The 18,263-nt window shown below is 36.6% G+C and overlaps 1 protein-coding gene across 11 annotated transcripts in view; it reads right to left on the reverse strand.

Annotated features, from left to right (window-relative positions):
• Nucleotides 1–18,263, reverse strand: part of DMD (dystrophin) — a 2,654,855-nt gene that overhangs the window by 833,102 nt on the left and 1,803,490 nt on the right. The window lies entirely within an intron of this gene.

The following is an 18,263-nucleotide window of genomic DNA, read 5'->3' on the forward strand; positions in this document are numbered from 1 at the left end:
CTTGGTTTAAAATAAAAACACCAAATTATTACATGCTGAACTATTTTCCAAATTATGACTCACAGCCTTATTTGAGGAAAGAGAAAAACTGATTTAAAATACTTAACATATGTTGTACTCGTGGAAGTTTTAATTATGAAAATGCATATACTCTATGCTAATTAGCCATACATTTATTCTTATATATTGAATTGTGAGACAGCTGAGCAAAATTGTTTGTGCTTAAAAGAATTTAAATTTTTTTGTTTTGTTGTCTTTTAGAAACTATGTATATCTTCTGTGGAAGTTTTTAAGTATAATATATGTACAGGGCAGTGCACAATTTAACTGTATAGCTCAATGGTCTTTTAAAAATTGGACACACTGTTCAACCAGAGAAGGAAATAGAATATTATCAGAATCCCAGAAATCTCCTCTTACCCCTTTGTAGTCACTACCTCCAAGTATAACCCATATCCTGTCAACTGTGTTTTGCCTACACTGATTATTATGAAAATGGAATCATATGGCTTATACTCCTTTGTGTCTTGCCTTTTTCATTCAAAATTATCTTTATAATAATCCACGATGCATATAATTTTAGTTTGTTCATTCACCTGGCTGTATAGCATTTAATTGCATAAATATAGTACTTACAATGGACATTTGTGATAATTCTATTTTTTGAATGATTAGCTAAATATTGTCTTGCTTCCTATTAGCAAATGTGTATTGAGAGCTTACTATCTTCCAAGAACCCTACTGGGCATTAGGATTAAAGATGTATGTGTTATATACCTTGTCTTGAGGATTTTATAGTCAATGAGAAGAAACAAGCATGTGAGCCAAGGATTATGATTAAGTATTGTAGGAGGAGAAGTTATTTCTGGGGCAGTGCTTGGGAGACATCCCAGAGAAGATAATGATCTGAGTCTTGAAGCATGAAGATAGATCAGCATGTTGCAGGAATAAGAGGCAGCCTGTTTAAAGACGACCTTGAAAGAACTACAGTTACAATCATTCTCTAAATCAGAATCTGGTTATTGGACTTATGCTTATCTATCTTCAGTTGTTATATTTAATAAGAGCTTGTTGAAAGTCTGTTTTCGGACATGTAAAATTACATTCTTCCCTCTGTTTATTCTCTTTTAAATTCATGCATACATTTATTCACTTACTTTGTAAATATGTATGTTTTATTGTTTTCATTTTTGTGGGGACATAGTAGGTATGTGTATTTGTAGGGTACATGATATGTTTTGATACAGGCATGTAATGTGAAATAAGTATGCTATGGAGAATGGGGTATCCATCCCCTCAAGCATTTATCCTTTGTGTTACAAATAATCCAATTACAGTCTGTACATGCCCAATTACAGTCTGTACATGCTTAACACAGGAGCAAGAGGTATCTCTTGAACACCCAAGTCAGTTTGTGCCATCCCTACACTCAAAACTCTTCCATGCCCTTCTAATTCAGTCACCACAAAAGACAAAGTCATTATATTGTTCTACAAAGGTCCAGATTTGTGCTGTTCAAGATAGTAGGCACTATTATATGTGGCTACTGAGCACTTGAAATGTGGCTAGTACAAATTGAGATGAGCTGGAAGTGTGAAATACACACCAGATTTCGAATACTTTGTATACAAAAAAGATCTCTTTACCTCCTGCTCAGTTTCGCCGTGAATGTAGAATTGCTCTAAAAATAGTCTATTTAAAATTATTTAAAACATAACATATAATATCACATTAATATTGCATATATCACATACAGGTTGAAATCATAATATTTTTAATATATTGATTTAAATAAAATATATTAATATTAATTACACCTGTCTTCTACCATTTAATGTGGCAACCAGAAAAATTCGATTATATCTGTGATTCACCTAATTTTTTCTTTGAATAGCACTGATCTATAAGACCTGATGATTCCCTCTTTCTATCTCTCGACCACATTCCCATCTACTTTTACTTGCTTTTATCCTTCCTGAGAGTCACTGGCACCCATGGCTCTGTTCCTCTAACACACTAGATGGGTTCCTGTTTCTGAGCCATTGCACCTGCTCTTCTTTCTGCCTAGAAAGTACTTCCCCGAAATATCAAACATGGTTGGCTCCCTCACCTCCTGCAAGCCTTCCTTAACGACCCTAGTTAAAATTGCATCTCCCTGCCAAATTTCTATTTTTTCTCTCTGATCTTTCTCTTTAGTTCTTAAAATTAGCATATTCCATTAATTTTGTTATTTATTTGTTGTGTTATCTGTCTCACGCATGAAATGAAGCTTCCTGAGGGCAAAGATTTTTGTGTGTTTTGTTTACTGCTGCAATTCTTGCTCCTGAAACAATTCCTGGCACAGGATAAATAATTGTTGAATGAATTAATAATGTATCCCAGCATTCTTTTTAATCTTACATGAATTTCTGTTCTATTTTTAATTTTTAAAAATGTTTCTTTTTTCAATTATGATACATAATAGTTGTGTATATTTATGGGGTACATGTGATACTTTAATACAAGCATACAAAGTGTAACAATAAAATCAGGGTAATTAAGGTATCCATCACCTTAGGCATTTATTATTTCTTTGTGTGAGGAACATTCCAAGTCCTCTCTTTTAGTTTTTTTGAAATAAAATAATCTTTCCAATTATTTGAAATATTGATTGTGAAACACTGTCTCATTTAATCACAAACATGCACTACAGTATTTCATCAAATTAAAGACCTCTTCAGATGCAGGCCATAGAGTACCATCATTTTAAGTACCAGTGAGGTAGAGGATGGAGAAGCAGAGAAGAATGCTGCTGATTAAACTATGACACTTATCACTTAGAGGTTTTATTTTGCTATTACTCTTGTTCTTTTAGATTTATTGTAGTTTTGTCATAGGTCCCTCTTTCATATGCATGAAAAGTAAAATATAAATGAAAAAATTTGGTTGAGATATTTCTAAAACACCTTTACATTTAGAGGCTGACTTTCCTGTATCATTTGTCCTTTCAGAGTCACAGGTGTCTGTCTTTTCCCACACCGTATCATCCTCTGTGGCATCAAGACAGTTAATGATGTAGCTTTTTTTTTTTTTTTTTTTTTTTTTTTTTTTTTTTTTGAGACAGGATCTCCTTCTGTTGCCCAGGCTGGACTATACAGTGACACCTTCATAGCTTACAAGTAGCCTCAACCTCCCAGCTCAAGTGATCCTCCCAGCTGAGCCTCCCCAGTAGCTGGTACTACAGATGCACACACAACCACAACCAACTAAACTTTCTGTTTTTATTTTGTTGCTGTTGTTATTTTTGTTTTGTTTTGGTTTTTATTAGCTATGGGGTCCCACTTTGTTGCCCAGTTCAGGCTGGTCTCAAACTCCTGGGCTCAAATGATCCTCCCACCTCAGCCTCCTAAAGTGTTGGGATTACAGACATGAGCCACTGCACCTGCCCTCCTAGCATTTCTTAAGAGGGCTCCGATTACTGTCTCTGTCATTTTCTTCTAAGCCATGTGTGTCCTTACCAACATGAAAAGAGGAAAGCTCGCCCTTATTTCAATGATGTTAATGTTGTAAAATGTGCAGCTTAGAGTAGATGGAATTTGTTTAGTTTGCAGAACCCCCCATAGAGATGTAGGCTCTTGTGGCTACTACCAGGTTGTTGGTTGTTTCAGGATTCTTGTTTTAAGTCTTAATGTAATGACAGATAACTGTTATCTGAATTTTATTATGGCATTACTTACCTGATGCTTGAGTTTATTTTCCATTAATAGAATTGATAATGTTTTGGCTTCAATTTCCATTGGCATTGGTGTTTTATTATATGAATTTTTGCCAATAAAAATATTTTGATGCCTCCCATCCATGTAGAAACTAGTTTATTTGATATTACGGTTTAGCAAATTATTTGAGATTTATGGAGGAAGGGTTAGAAGATGAAGCGGTGAATCTGGGTTAGAATCTGGGTTAAGAAACACCTAGAATGTTGGAATCACCTAGAAGGTTAGAATCTGGGTTAAGAAACACCTAGAATGTTGCTTACTGTTTTAAACTTTAGGTAATGAACCAGATGAATTACTTAAAGGCTTTTAGTAGTAAAATATTTGTTTCATCAAAAGCTCACTCAGGCTACTCTGTGGGGGATGATTCTGGGTAATTGTGATAGGACAAGAGACAGAAATCATTCATTAGACTATCACGATCTGCCAGGCAATAGAGTAATGAAGGTCCAATGCATGAAGTTGTAGCAAGGAAAAAGGCAATGACCAGAAAAGTTTACAATGTAGAAGGAGACTCAATAGGGTTTGCTGATAGAAGGAGAGTGAGTGGTCAGTATTAGTAGTTAACAATTACGAGTACTTAATACATGGCAGGAACTTAGCTGAGTATCAAATCCTCACAACACTACAATTAGATATGTACTATTATCTTATCACTTACAGACAGCACAAAATGAAGCTTAGTATTTTTTCCCATGGTCATACAGATAATAAATGGTTAATCTTGATTCATTCCTGGGCCATTGGGGAAAGAGTCTGTTTTTAACTTATTCTGAACATAACATCTGATCTAGGGGTACTTCTACCTTATCTGGTTGGGAAGATGAATGGTATTTAGTTCAGCTGAGAGTATATTTTGTTGTCTCATACATTTTCGGGAAAGTACTGGTTTAAAAAATCAAGAGATCAAGAGCTTAGGGAGAGAGGAAAGCTGGAAATAAGGACTTAAGTCATTAGCAATCAGTTGGCCGAGAAAACACGGTAAACTAACTTTTGAACTATAATTAACATTTCATGTTTGCTATTTTCTGAGTCCATTCTTGCTTCATTTTATGAAGTTTAATCACTGATGATTCTCTCTTTTTAAAATTGAAAATAGGAATAACTCAATTTCCTGGCCTTTTGTAGATTTCTTTTATATACATATTTTATTTTTATTGCATTTTAGGTTTGGGGGTACATGTGAAGAACATGCAAGATTGTTGCATAGGTACACACATGGCAGTGTGGTTTGCTGCCTTCCTTACGTATGGCTAACTTCATGGTTCCTCCTCTTCTACTCTAAGTGCTTACATATGGAAAGCCAAAGGAATACCTACGGTGCTCTTCTAGCTCTCCAAAAGCCCCACAGACCTGTGAAGGTGTTCTTCCGATTCTAAACATTCAGTGAAGTGAGGGGATGCCTTTTCCTCCTTAGAGTCTACATACTTAATCTCATTGATTCTCTCAAAGTCTCTACTTTTGACTTCAGAGAGATGAAAGCAGTGAAAGGAAGAAACTGTCCATTACCACAAAAACTGCACTCCCCACAAAGCTTACTACCCCTTCCTATGTCAGTCTTCTTAATCTTTGCTGGGACATGGAGTACAGAAGAGGTTGGAAATTGCTGAGAATAGAGATAATACCAATGTTGCTTTCCTATGGGGAAGTGGTTTGTCTGGATTACTGGCAGCTTGTTTTAGAATGTGGAATAGCACCATTTCACCTCAGATTCCGACCTTGGAATCAATTGTGGAAGAAAACTTCTAGTGTAGGCATCCTTTATTTGTTTAAGTATTTCAAGCTGATTTAATTCCTTGGGTCTAGATTTTGAGGGTATGTCTTTTTCTCCCTCTTTACTACTCTGAAAATCATTGCCTCCATTACTATTTGACCCCAGATGATTTTGCACAGCGTTCTGAATACTTTTAGTTAAGTAAAATCTTGCTAAAATCTGATTACATTTGAAAAACCTAGACACACTGGCAAGGTTTTTAAACATTTTCAACGTTGATCTAGAAACAGATAATTTTAAGGAAAAGAACACCCCAAGGCCCCCAAACAAACAAAAATTTAAAGAGCAGGAAAAAATAATATCAAACCAAAAAATAATAATAATCAACCTAAAGTTTAGAAAATTCTAAATCAAATACTCCCCTCTCCTCAAATATGTCTCAAATTGTTTACTTGTGTATTTTTTCCTATCAAGACTATCAAGCAAAGAGATGTGTACTTATTAATTACAGTTGAGATTTAGACATATTACTAAGATCAAACTCTATAAACATTATATGTGAATTTTCTTCATTTGTTATTCTACTATATCTCTGTAGGTCATTACTCTTTGAAAAATTGATTTTTAAGATCCTAGTAATAAAATATATATAGGTACCCTATATTTCACCATTATTGTGTTATTAGGAATTTTGTTTGCTTTCATTTTTTATTATAATGAATAACCCTACAATAAACACATTTGTTTATACATTTTGGATCACATATTTGCTGGAATAAGAATGAAAATTAACAATGGGAATCCTAAGGATTTAGCTACACATTATTGAATTTCTGTCAAGGCTGGTACTCAAAACACTCATAAACTACCACCAACAGTTAGAAAATACTTGTCTCACTATAATTTCACTACTACTGAGCATTACAATTTATATACCTGATAAAACAAGTAAAAAGCATGCCATAGATATTTTAAGTACTTTATTAATAGGAAAGTTGAAAATGGTGTGTGTTTGTGCATGTTTGTTATTTTAGTTTCTACTGTCAATTATCTGCAATGTCTGTTGCCCATTTTTCCTGTGTTTTCTTATTTTTAAGAGCTCTTTTCTTATTATCTTAAACACAGATTTATTGAGAATATGTTTCCAGGTTCCTTTTTGCTTGTTATATTTTTTTCTAAATAAAATCTAACAGTTTATTTTTTTGATATTATGTTCATTGATAGTATTCTTAAAATTGTGGACATTTTACTATTGTTCAGATATTCTCACTTATTCTTGATCCTTACTTATTCATTTGTTAAGAAAAGAAAACCATGTTAAATTTGTATAGTGTTGTTTCTAACCTTGAAGAGTTTCTCAGAAATTCATATTTTTTACCCCAGCCCCATCTCTTCTGAATTGATTTATGCTGCTTTCTTCACTATGTTTCAAGTTTCTGCTTGTGACAGTAATGCACTATGTCAATCATTGCAGCTTTATAATGTTTAATTTCTGGTAGGTTAACCCACATTCCCACTTTAGTTATTTTAATTCATGTAATGTATCATTTGGTCAAATCATAAAATAATTCTCACTGAAGGTTTAAATGGAATTGCATTCTATCAACAAGTTAATTTGTGAAGAATTACTGTCTTTCCAATATAATTCTACTAAATTTTCTATATTTACAGTGTTTTTGGAAACAGAGTATCTGAGACTCAATGGTGCACTATAAATAATTAGGTACATTTTGTAATTAACCTTCAGGATCAATTTGAAAGACAACATCTTGCATATGATTTTGTGGATATTAACCGTATACTAATTTAGAAAACTCTTAAGAACTCTCAGCATAAATCATCACTTAAATAGTAGAAGCTTTGGCTAAGCTTTTTTCTATCTTTCTTTTAACACGGTGTTTGTGAAAAACTTTTTTCCAGTGATTTAATTTTTTTAAAAAAATACACCATCATTTAAATATGAAAACATTTCGTAGTCATTTCTTATCTAGATTTTTTTTTTTAATACTTTGAAATGTAAAAAAGATGGTGACAAAATCCCACCGGGACCTTGTTATAATCTGCTTTTCCAAGCGCATGTGTTTTCTGAAATTTCAAAAGCCTCAATTTGAAGTTTTATAAGCTGCAATTTGAATTTATGTATTCAGATGATTGCAGAAAAGCAAAGAAACACAGCTAGCATTTCCAGTCTTGTCTCTTGACAGAACAGTTTAAACGTGCTTTATATTGGCATTCATCACATGAAGTGTTATTTCTTTGTTTACCGATTTGTTTAATGCTTATGGTAGGATTTATTCAGACAAGTGGTAGTAATAATAAATGGGATATTTAACATTACCCATCTGCAAATAAGTGCTAAATATTTTACTTTTAGAAGCATTTCAATACATTTAGACATTTAGCGTTTTTTTTTTTCTTTTTTTTTTTTTTTTTTCTTTTTTATTTCATTTGGGCTCTGGGTTATAAGTGCATGTCCTGCATCCTGCAGGATTGTTGCATAGGTACATACATGCTGTGGTGGTTTGCTGTCTCCATCCCCCCTACCCCCCACCATTGCGTACATCAGTACATCAGGCATTTCTCCCGGTGTTATCTCTCCCCCTCCTCCCCACCACCCCACCTTCCACTCCTCCCCTCCACCCCCTCACCTATCCCTGTGAGTGTTGTTCCCTTCCCTGTGCCCAAGTGTTCTCATTGTTCATCACCTGTCTATGAGTGAAAACATGTGGTGTTTGGTTTTCTGTTCTTGTGTCAGTTTGCTGAGAATGATGGTTTCTAGGTTCATCCATGTGTCTACAAAGGACATGAACTCAACATTTTTTATGGCTGCATCGTATTCCATGGTGTATATGTGCCACATTTTCTTTAACAAGTCTATCATTGATGGGCATTTGGGTTGGTTCCAAGTCTTTGCTATCGTAAACCGTGCCACAACAAACATACGTGTGCATGTGTTTTTATAATAGAACAATTTATAATCCTTTGGATATATACCCAGTAATGGGATTGGTGGGTCAAATGGAATTTCTATTTCTAGATCCTTGATGGATTGCCACACTGTCTTCCACAATGGTTGAACTAATTTACCTTCCTACCAACAGTGTAGAAGTGTTCCTATTTCTCCACATCCTCTCCAGCATCTGTTGTCTCCAGATTTTTTAATGATCACCATTCTAACTGGCCTGAGATGGTATCTCAATGTGGTTTTGATTTGCATTTCTTTAATGATTAGTGATAAAGAGCATTTTTTCATGTTTGCTGCCCACATATTTGCTTTCTTTTGTAAAGTGTCTGTTCATATCCTTTGTCCACTTTTGAATGGGTTTGCTTGTTTGTTTTGTTTTGTTTTGTTTTGTTTTCCTGTAAATCTGCTTCAGTTCTTTGTAGATTCTGGATATTAGCCCTTTGTCTGATGGGTAGATTGTAAATTTTTTTTCCCATTCTATTGGTTGATGGTTTACTCTAATGATTGTTTCTTTTGCTGTGCAGAAGCTCTTAAGTTTAATTAGATCCCATTTGTCTATTTTGGCTTTTGTTACCATTGCTTTTGGTGTTTTAGTCACGAAGTCCTTGCCTATGCCTATGTCCTGAATAGTTTTGCCTAGGTTTTCTTCTAGCGTTTTTATGGTGTTAGGTCTTATGTTTAAATCTTTAATCCATCTGGAGTTAATTTTTGTATAAGGTGTAAGGAAGGAGTCCAGTTTCAGCTTCCTGCATATGGCTAGCCAGTTTTCCCAACACCATTTATTAAACAGGGAATCCTTTCCCTTTTTTGTCCAGTTTGTCAAAGATCAGATGGTTCTAGGTGTGCGGTGTTGCTTCTGAGGTCTCTGTTCTGATCTATTGGTCTATATCTCTGTTTTGGTACCAGTACCATGCTGTTTTGATTACTGTAGCCTTGTAGTATAGTTTGAAGTAAGGTAGCATGATGCCTCCAGCTTTGTTCTTTTTGCTTAAGATTGTCTTGGCTATGTAGGCTCTCTTTTGGTTCCATATGAAGTTTAAAGTGGTTTTTTCCAGTTCTGTGAAGAAGGACAATAGTAGCTTGATGTGGATAGCATTGGATCTATAAATTACTTTGAGCAGTATGGCCATTTTCACAATATCGATTCTTCCTAACCATGAGCATGAAATGTTTTCCCATCTGTTAGTGTCCTCTCTTATTTCCTTGAGGAGTGGTCTGTAATTCTCCTTGAAGAGATCTTTTACCTCCTTTGTTAGCTGTATTCGTAGGTATTTTATTCTCTTTGTAGCAATTGTAAATGGGAGTTCGCTCATGATTTGGCTCTCTGTTTGTCTGTTATTGGTGTATAGAAATGCTTGTGATTTCTGCACATTGATTTTGGATCCTGAGACTTTGCTGAAGTTGCTTATCAGCTTAAGGAGGTTTGGGGCTGAGGCAATGAGGTCTTCTAAATATATGATAATGTGGTCTGCAAATAGGGACAATTTGACTTCTTCTTTTCCTAATTGAATGCCCTTTATTTCATTTTATTGCCTAATTTCTCTGGCTAGAACTTTCAACATTATATTGAATAGGAGTGGTGAGAGAGGGCATTCTTGTGGTGAGAGAGTGCCAGTTTTTAAAGGGAATGCTTCTAATTTTTGCCCATTCAGTATGATATTGGCTGTGGGTTTGTCATAAATAGCTTTTATTGTTTTGAGATATACGTTCCATCGATACCCATTTTATTGAGAGTTTTTAGCATAAAGGACGGTTGACTTTTGTCAAAGGCCTTGTCTGCATCAACTGAGATGCTACTATATATTACTGGTGGGAAAACTAAGTGGAAAAAGTTTCCAGAAAAAGCAATTCAACAATATGTGGCAAAAATCCTTATAATCAGAGAAAAAATGAGGATATTTCCATTTTGAGAAATAAAAACATCTAAATACATTTAAAAAATATTTAGATGTCATTCAAAACAGAAAAGAAGGGTGAAGAGAGAGTATTGTGTTCAGTGGAGTGTTAAAGTCTCCCACTATTATTGTGTGGAAGTCTAAGTGTCTTTGTAGGTCGTTAAGAACTTGCTTTATGTATCTGGGTGCTCCTGCATTGGGTGCATATATATTTAGGATAGTTAGCTGTTCTTGTTGCATTGATCCTTTTGCCATTATATAATGCCATTCTTTGTCTTTTTTGATCTTTGTTGGTTTAAAGTCCCTTTTATCAGAGACTAGGATTGCTACCCCTGCTCATTTTTGCTCTCCATTTGCTTAGTAAATCTTTTTCCATCCCTTTATTTTCAGTCTATGTGAGTTTTTGCAGGTGAGATGGGCCTCCTGAATATAGCACACCCATGGGTCTTGACTTTTTATCCAGTTTGCCAGTCTGTGTCTTTTGATTGGGGAGTTTAGGCCATTTACATTCAACGTTAATATTGTTATGTTTGAATTTGATCATGCCATTTTGTTACTGGCTTGCTTTGCCTGTTAATTGACGTGGCTCCTTCATTGCATCATTGTTCTTTACCATTTGGTACGTTTTTGCAGTGGCTGGTACTGGTTGTTCCTTTCCTTGTTTAGTACTTCCTTCAGTAGCTCCTGTAAGGCAGGTCTTGTAGTGACAAAATCTCTCAGCAATTGCTCCTTCACTTATGAAGCTTAGTTTGGCTGGATATGAAATTCTGGATTGAAAGTTCTTTTCTTTAAGGATGTTGAATATTGGCCTCCACTCCCTTCTAGCTTGTAGTGTTTCTGCCGAGAGATCCGCTGTGAGTCTGATGGTCTTTCCTTTGTGGGTGACTCGACCTTTCTCTCTGGCTGCCCTCAGTATTTTTTCCTTCATTTCAACCCTGCTGAATCTGACAACTATGTGCCTTGGGGTTGATCTTCTTGAGGAATATGTTTGTGGTGTTCTCTGTATTTCCTGGATTTGAATGTTGGCCTGCCTTGTTATGTTGGGAAAGTTCTCTTGGATAATATCTTGAAGAGTGTTTTCCAACTTGTATTCATTCTCCTTGTCACATTCAGGTACACCGATCAAGCATAAATTAGGTCTTTTCACATAATCCCACAGTTCTTGGAGGCTTTGTTCATTTCTTTTCACTCTTTTTTCTCCAATCTTGCCTTCTTGTTTCATTTCATTGATTTGATCTTCTATCTCTGATATCCTTTCTTCTACTTGATCTATTCAGCTGTTGAAACTTGTGTATGCCTGGTGAAGTTCTTGGACTGTGTTTTTCAGCTCCATCAAGTTGTTTATGTTCTTCTCTAAGCTGGTTATTCTAGTTAGCATTTAATCTAACCTTTTTTCAAGGTTCTTAGTTTCTTTGCATTGGGTTAGAACATGGTCTTTTAACTCAAGAGAAGTATGTTATTACCCACCTTCTGCAGCCAGCTTCTGTCAATTCATCAGATTCATTCTCTGTCTTTTTTGTTCCCTTGATGGTGAGGAGTTGTGATCCCTTGGAGGAGAAGAGGTGTTCTGTTCGTTCGTGGCTTCATCCTTTTTGCGATGGTGTTTTCCCATCTTTGTGGATTTATCTCCCTTTAATCTTTGAAGTTGGTGATTTCCGGAGGAATCTCTAAGTGGACTTTTTTTCTATTGAGGTTGGAGCTCTATCTTTTTTGGCCTGTAGAGGGCGTTGCTGGGCTCTCTCAGGTTCAGTCAGTTTATTGGGTAGGTGGTCCTTCCCTGGGGTTTGTTTGCAGGTGAGATTGGCCCCACCTTCCCAATGGCATCTCTTCCAGAGCTGGATCTTCCTGGTTGGGGTCAAGCTGTTGTATTTGCTGCCAACCTCTCTAGTGAGGGCTTCAGTTCTAGTTCTGTGGAGGTGGGGCCTGTCAGGCCTTATGGTCTGTTTCCCTGCTTTCAACTCTGCCTCCCTCTTTGGGATGGTCTGGCTGGCATTAGTCCAAACTCCCGCCCAAGTCCCTGTGACAATTTGCCATGCCCAGCAGTAGCCACTGCTCAGATTTGCATCGACTACTCATGGTGCCCCACCATCTGGCAGGGCTCTCACGGACTGAGGGTGGAGGGATGAGGTAAGCGCAGGATCCAAATGGAGCCTTGAGGGGATTAAGTCCCCCAACCCTCCAAGCCAGCTGCACGTTTCAAGTGGGGACCAGTTCCTCTCCCATCTTGATTTGCCCCCCTGGACGGCTCTGCCCTGCAGCTCCTTCCCTGGGCCTAAGTCCAATGCCCTATCAGTCCCACGGAAAAGAACCCAGCACCTCCTTTAGAATCGTGAAGTCCTCTAGCCCTCTGCATCTCATTCGCTGGGAGCTGCATTCCGGTGCTGGCTTATCTATGCGATCTTGGCTCCCCCCACCCCATTCCATTTAGCATTTTTTAAAAGAATGGCTTCTGCTTGAAATATTGGTTCTATTACCATTTACATTACATATGTTCCTAATGAAATTAAAAGAAGCACATACTATGATGGCGAGAGATTTGCATAATCAGAAAGGAAGAGCTACTTGTTCTGCTAAATTCAGTGAATTTAACATTAACTCTTAATGAACATTTTCTGTAGGGCTGCTCTTATGGTAAGAGGAACAATCTGCCAAATCATATGGCAGGAGTTTGGTGGGGGATCTAACAAGTGTTTCAGGCAAAGTGCTAAATAGTTTTACAGTTAATCTCTTTTAATATTCCATACATCTTTTGGATTAGCTTTCATATGCTTTCAGGAAGAAACTGAAGTTCCAGAGATTGATACATCATATATCTAAAGGTGACTATCCCATTGTCCAAATGAGAAGTCACTTTCTCCAAGTTTTTTTTTTTTATCACTTTTAACATAGAAACTTTAGAAAATGTAGATATAATTATCACCTGTTTATATATAATGCTTAATTAATTTGATTCTGTGTGCTACTTTAAAATTATATAGTACAAAATATTATATCACTAGATCACATTTCTTCATTCATATTTCATACAATGGCTTTTTTCAAGTTCTTCACATGCACCTTCAACACTGAAATTTGCATCTTCATGGTTGTACTTACTGTCACCTAACTCAGTTTTCCAAAGGGTATCATCATTACTTACACCCATGAGGCCTGAGGTACAGTACTGCTGAATCTATGAGTAATGTTTCACTAGGAATTTTATTCCAAGCCAAAAGCGTACATTTATATAACAAAATACAGTTTTATGTTATGTAAAGACAGTTTTATCTTTTTTCTGTGCCATATGTCTATGAGCTATATCATGTAACCACTTAATGAGTTACTTTTAACAGTATTCTTTGCATAGCTTGTTTACAGTGCCATCTAACTCTTGAATGGTGATGTCATACCACCAAAGTCAATCCCTAAACTGTGTTAAATTTGTTTTCTCTGTGTCTCTCTCTGTGTGTGTGTGTGTGTGTGTGTGTGTGTGTGTGTGTGTGTGTGTTTCCTCCTCTATCAGGTTACTTCTACAAGCCTCCAAAATAAGCGTAAATTAAGAATAAGTCTAGGCAGTACTTTCCCAGATAGTACTTTGTTATTTTGATTGAGGTAAAATCAAGGACCATCTTGTCATTTGAGAAACTTTAGAAGAATTCAAGTATATGTTGACTCTCCGTGAGAGAAAAATAAAACAAAACAAAACATTCATTTCTAGGCATACCTAGTAACTGCCTCAGGCCATACCTTCCGTAGGACATTATCAGAATCAGAACCCAAGCATCAACTTTATTTGTAAGCCAACATGTCTACCATACCTGGTTAGTGTTTGAGTAATACAATTAGACATTTGTTTATTTTGCCCAAAGTTTGTGTGTTGTGGGAATAAAGTGCTCCTGAGGGGGATTTATCCCCCTAATCTTATATATAATCAATATATGAATATTTCTCAGTCATTCATGCCTTACTATTAAAGAAATGATTGGCAACTTTAGGGTAGATGTGGCGAATTATGAGGGAAAACCTGAAGGTTAGCAATGCGAATATCTGTATGGAAAGTAAGTCCAAATCTAAATGCTGCCAGTTATTTGCTGAGTATGTGAACACAGGCGAGTTACTTAACCTCTTTAGCTCTCAGTTTCCTTGTCTTAAAATTAGAACAAAAAACATTTTATAGTGTGGTTGTGAGGATTAAATTTTTTCCTCAGAAACACAAGATTTAGCCTAGTGCTTCACTAACAGCACTCAAAGAAAAAAAAAAGGTAGAGAAAAATAAAAGGAGGTACAAAAAAGGGAAAATACGGATACAGAGCTTTCTATTTTAATCCTAGAATTGTGTCTAAGCCCATGTACTTATACAGATAAAAGTATGTATAAAACATTATGAGTACACAGGGGGACTACTTAAAATAGAACTTTTGATGAGCCATAGGACAAATTCATTTCTCTCTATTGACAAACTACCTTGACAAATTTTGCTGGGGAAAAAAACTAGAGAATTAATGTCAATCTATGAGTAAATGTGCCACCAGATGAGACTTCTTCTAGGTGAAGCATATAGCTAATTACAATGCAACAGTCATTGATTGAGTGTCCACTAGTATCCAATGATACGGCCATAAATATCAGTAGCAATCCCTGCCTCATGGACCTTACATCCTATTGGGAGGAAGGGAAAACAGACAGTAAACAAGATAAAGAAATAAAATATATAAATTGTGATACAGTAAATGCTACAGAGGAAAACAAGCATGGAAGAGGGATGGAAATATTGAGGGGAAGATGCTGAGCAGTTGTGATTTTATAAAGGGTGATCATAGAAGGCCCCAGGGAGAAGGGGGCATTTGAGTAAAGACCTCATGGTAGGGACTGGCTAGCTGCTTATTAGACAAGTTTACTCATTTTTCTTAATGGTACAGCTAGCTGCCATTTCCCAGTCTCCCTTGCCATTAGTGTGGCTACATGATTGAGTTCTAGGCAAATGAATGTGAGCAAAAGTGATGCTCATGAATATGAAGCCTGGCTCATAACCCCACCTCCACTAACCACCACCACATAGGTAATATTCCTTGTTATTTTTCATTCTTACGTACAAGAGCACAGTGATTTTGAAATCCATGTGTTAAAGAGCCACAAAACCGAAGTGCCCTGGGTACCCCTGATTCACCATTTAGAGGAAAGTTACCAGTTGACCAGAACACTTTTGTAAAATTTGCATGAATGGAAAGTTTCTATTATGCTAAGCCATTGAGGTGTGTTTATTTTTTTCTTTTTCTTTCTTTTTTTTTTTAAATAGCAGCTTTAATAAAGTTAGGTAATACGGAAATAAAGAAGTGAGGAAGCAAGCCATGCAAATATTGTGGGAAAGAATATCATCAGCAGAGAAAACAAGTACAAAGGCCTTGAGGCAGAGGTGTAGTAAGAATGTCCTAAAACAACAAAGAAGTGAACAAGAAGTTGGGATATGGAACGAGGAAAGGAGAGTACCAGATGTGGTCAAAAAGCCTTCAATTAAGAGATTCTATCTGGAATCTCAAGGCTTTTATAATTCATATCCCACATGTACCTTTTAAATATATCCCACATCGAATTTAGTTTTTAGATAAAAATAAATTATAGAGTAGTAAGTTTGGGAAATCTCAGATTGAACCGTGTTTTCCAATGCTACTGTAATAGATCCAATCAGCTAACTGAGTCCCAGGACTTACCCCAATTTTTTGTATATGCTGTCTACACAGGTGCTGAAACGGACTTCTGAAAAATCTGAGGATGCTTTGGATCTTCACCTATCAGAGGCAGAGTTATATCATCTATCAGTAAAGCCTGTCACAAAGCCATTAGCATCTGGTAGACAATGCAAGTATGAGGGCATGACTTCAAATAGTTTTTCTGAGTTAAATCCCAGTTCGGTTTTTCTCTTCCCAGACATTTAAAACGCCATCATTTTCCTGCCTAAACCTGCTCCTCTGTCAAGTTCAACAGATGACTCCACCAGCTCCCATTTCTTTAAGCTGAAGATCTGGAAGTCATCCTTGATTTTTTTCTCTCCCTCACTCCCAGAGCCTATCAATAAGCATGTCCTCATAAATTCTAATTGAGAAATCTCTCTTGAGTCTGCCCACTTCTCTATATCCTCCTGTCCCTGTTTCCTTCTCTCCTTTTCTGATTTCAACTTTTATTTTAGATCCAGGTGGTATATGTACAGGTTTGTTACCTGAGTATATTATGTGATGCCAAGGTTTAGGGTAAAAATGATCCCATTACACAGGTAATGAGCATAGTACCCAATAGGTAGTTTTTCAACCATCACCCCTGTCTTTCCTCCCCTTTCTAGTACTCCCCAGTGTCTATTGTTTTCATCTTTATAATAAGTACCCAACATTTAGTTTCTAGTTATAAGTGAGAACAAGCAGTCTTTGGGTTTCTGTTTCAGGGTTAATTCTCTTAGGATAATGAACTCCAGCTGCATCCATGTTCCCACAAAATATGTGATTTTATTCTTTTTATGACTGTGGAGTATTCAATGGTGTATGTGTAACACTTTTATTTTATTCAATCCACCACTGGTGGGCACATAAGTTGATTCCATGTCTTTGTTACTGTATAGTGCTGTGGTGAACACATGAGTACATGTGTCTTTTTGTTAGAAAGGTTTGTGTTCTTTTAAATATATACCCAGTAATGAGATTGCTAGGTTGAATGGCAGCTCTCTTTTAAGTTCTTTGAGAAATTTCAAACTGCTTTCCACAGTGCCTAAACTAATTTACCTTCTCATTAACAATGTGTAAGCATTCCCTTTCCTCCGAAACCTCACCTGTATCTGTTGCTTTTTGACATTTTAATAATGGCCTTTCTGCTCTGATTTCTAACAGCCTCTCTGAAACTGCTTTCCAATTAGCTTCTGCCTCCTACCTTGTCTCTTTCTTATCCATTCTTGACACTTCAGAATAAGCAATCTTTCTAAAATATGTTGCAGATCATGTTCTAATACACTCAACAACTTCCTAGTGCCAATGGGATAAAATATAACTTCTCCAATGTGGATCAAAAAGCCCTTTGTCATCTGGTCTCTACTTCTATTTCTTTATCTTTCTTTGCACTGTATAATGCATGGAACATCTTACTCTTCCTTAACATCCAGTACTATATCCATGTCAGACTTTATCACACAATGTTCCCTCTGCCTGGGATGTCCTTCCATACATCTTCATCTAGGTAGCTCCAGGTTGACCTTTCTGATCTCAGGTTAGACATCACTTCCTCTACAAAGCTTTCCTTGATTAATTAGACATCCCCAACCCACGTATAGGTCATAGGTCTTGTTAGGTAGTATCATAGCCCCTTATAATGTTTCTATCACAGGAAATATTGTAATTTCCCATGTTCATCAAAATATTGCAAGTAGCATAGGGGGCAGATTTTCTTTCCTTTTTTTTTTTTTTTTTTTTTTTTTCTTGAGACGGAGTCTTGCTCTGTCACCAGGCTGGAGTGCAGTGGTGCAATCTCGGCTCACTGCAACCCCCACCTCCTGGGTTCAAGCGATTCTTCGCCTCAGCCTCCTGATTAGCTGGAACCACAGGTGCATGCCACCACGCCCGGCTAATTTTTGTGTGTTTAGTAGAGATGGGGTTTCACCATGTTGGCCAGGATGGTCTCAATCTCTTGACCTCGTGATCCACCTGCCTCAGCCTCCCAAAGTGCTGGGATTACAGGCGAGAGCCACCACACCCGGCCTTCTTTCTTTTTTAAAATTTATTTGTTATACTTTAAGTTCTGGGGTACATGTGCAGAATGTGCAGTTTTGTTACATAGGTACACATGTGCCATGGTGGTTTGCTGCATCCATCATCTCATCGTCTACATTAGGTATTTCTCCTAATGCTATCTCTCCCCAATCCCACCACCCCCTGCTATCCCTACCCTAGACTCCACCACCCCACAGGCCTCAGTGTGTGATG

This window comes from Saimiri boliviensis, chromosome X (genome assembly GCF_048565385.1).
Source record: "Saimiri boliviensis isolate mSaiBol1 chromosome X, mSaiBol1.pri, whole genome shotgun sequence".
Classification (NCBI taxonomy): domain Eukaryota; kingdom Metazoa; phylum Chordata; class Mammalia; order Primates; family Cebidae; genus Saimiri; species Saimiri boliviensis.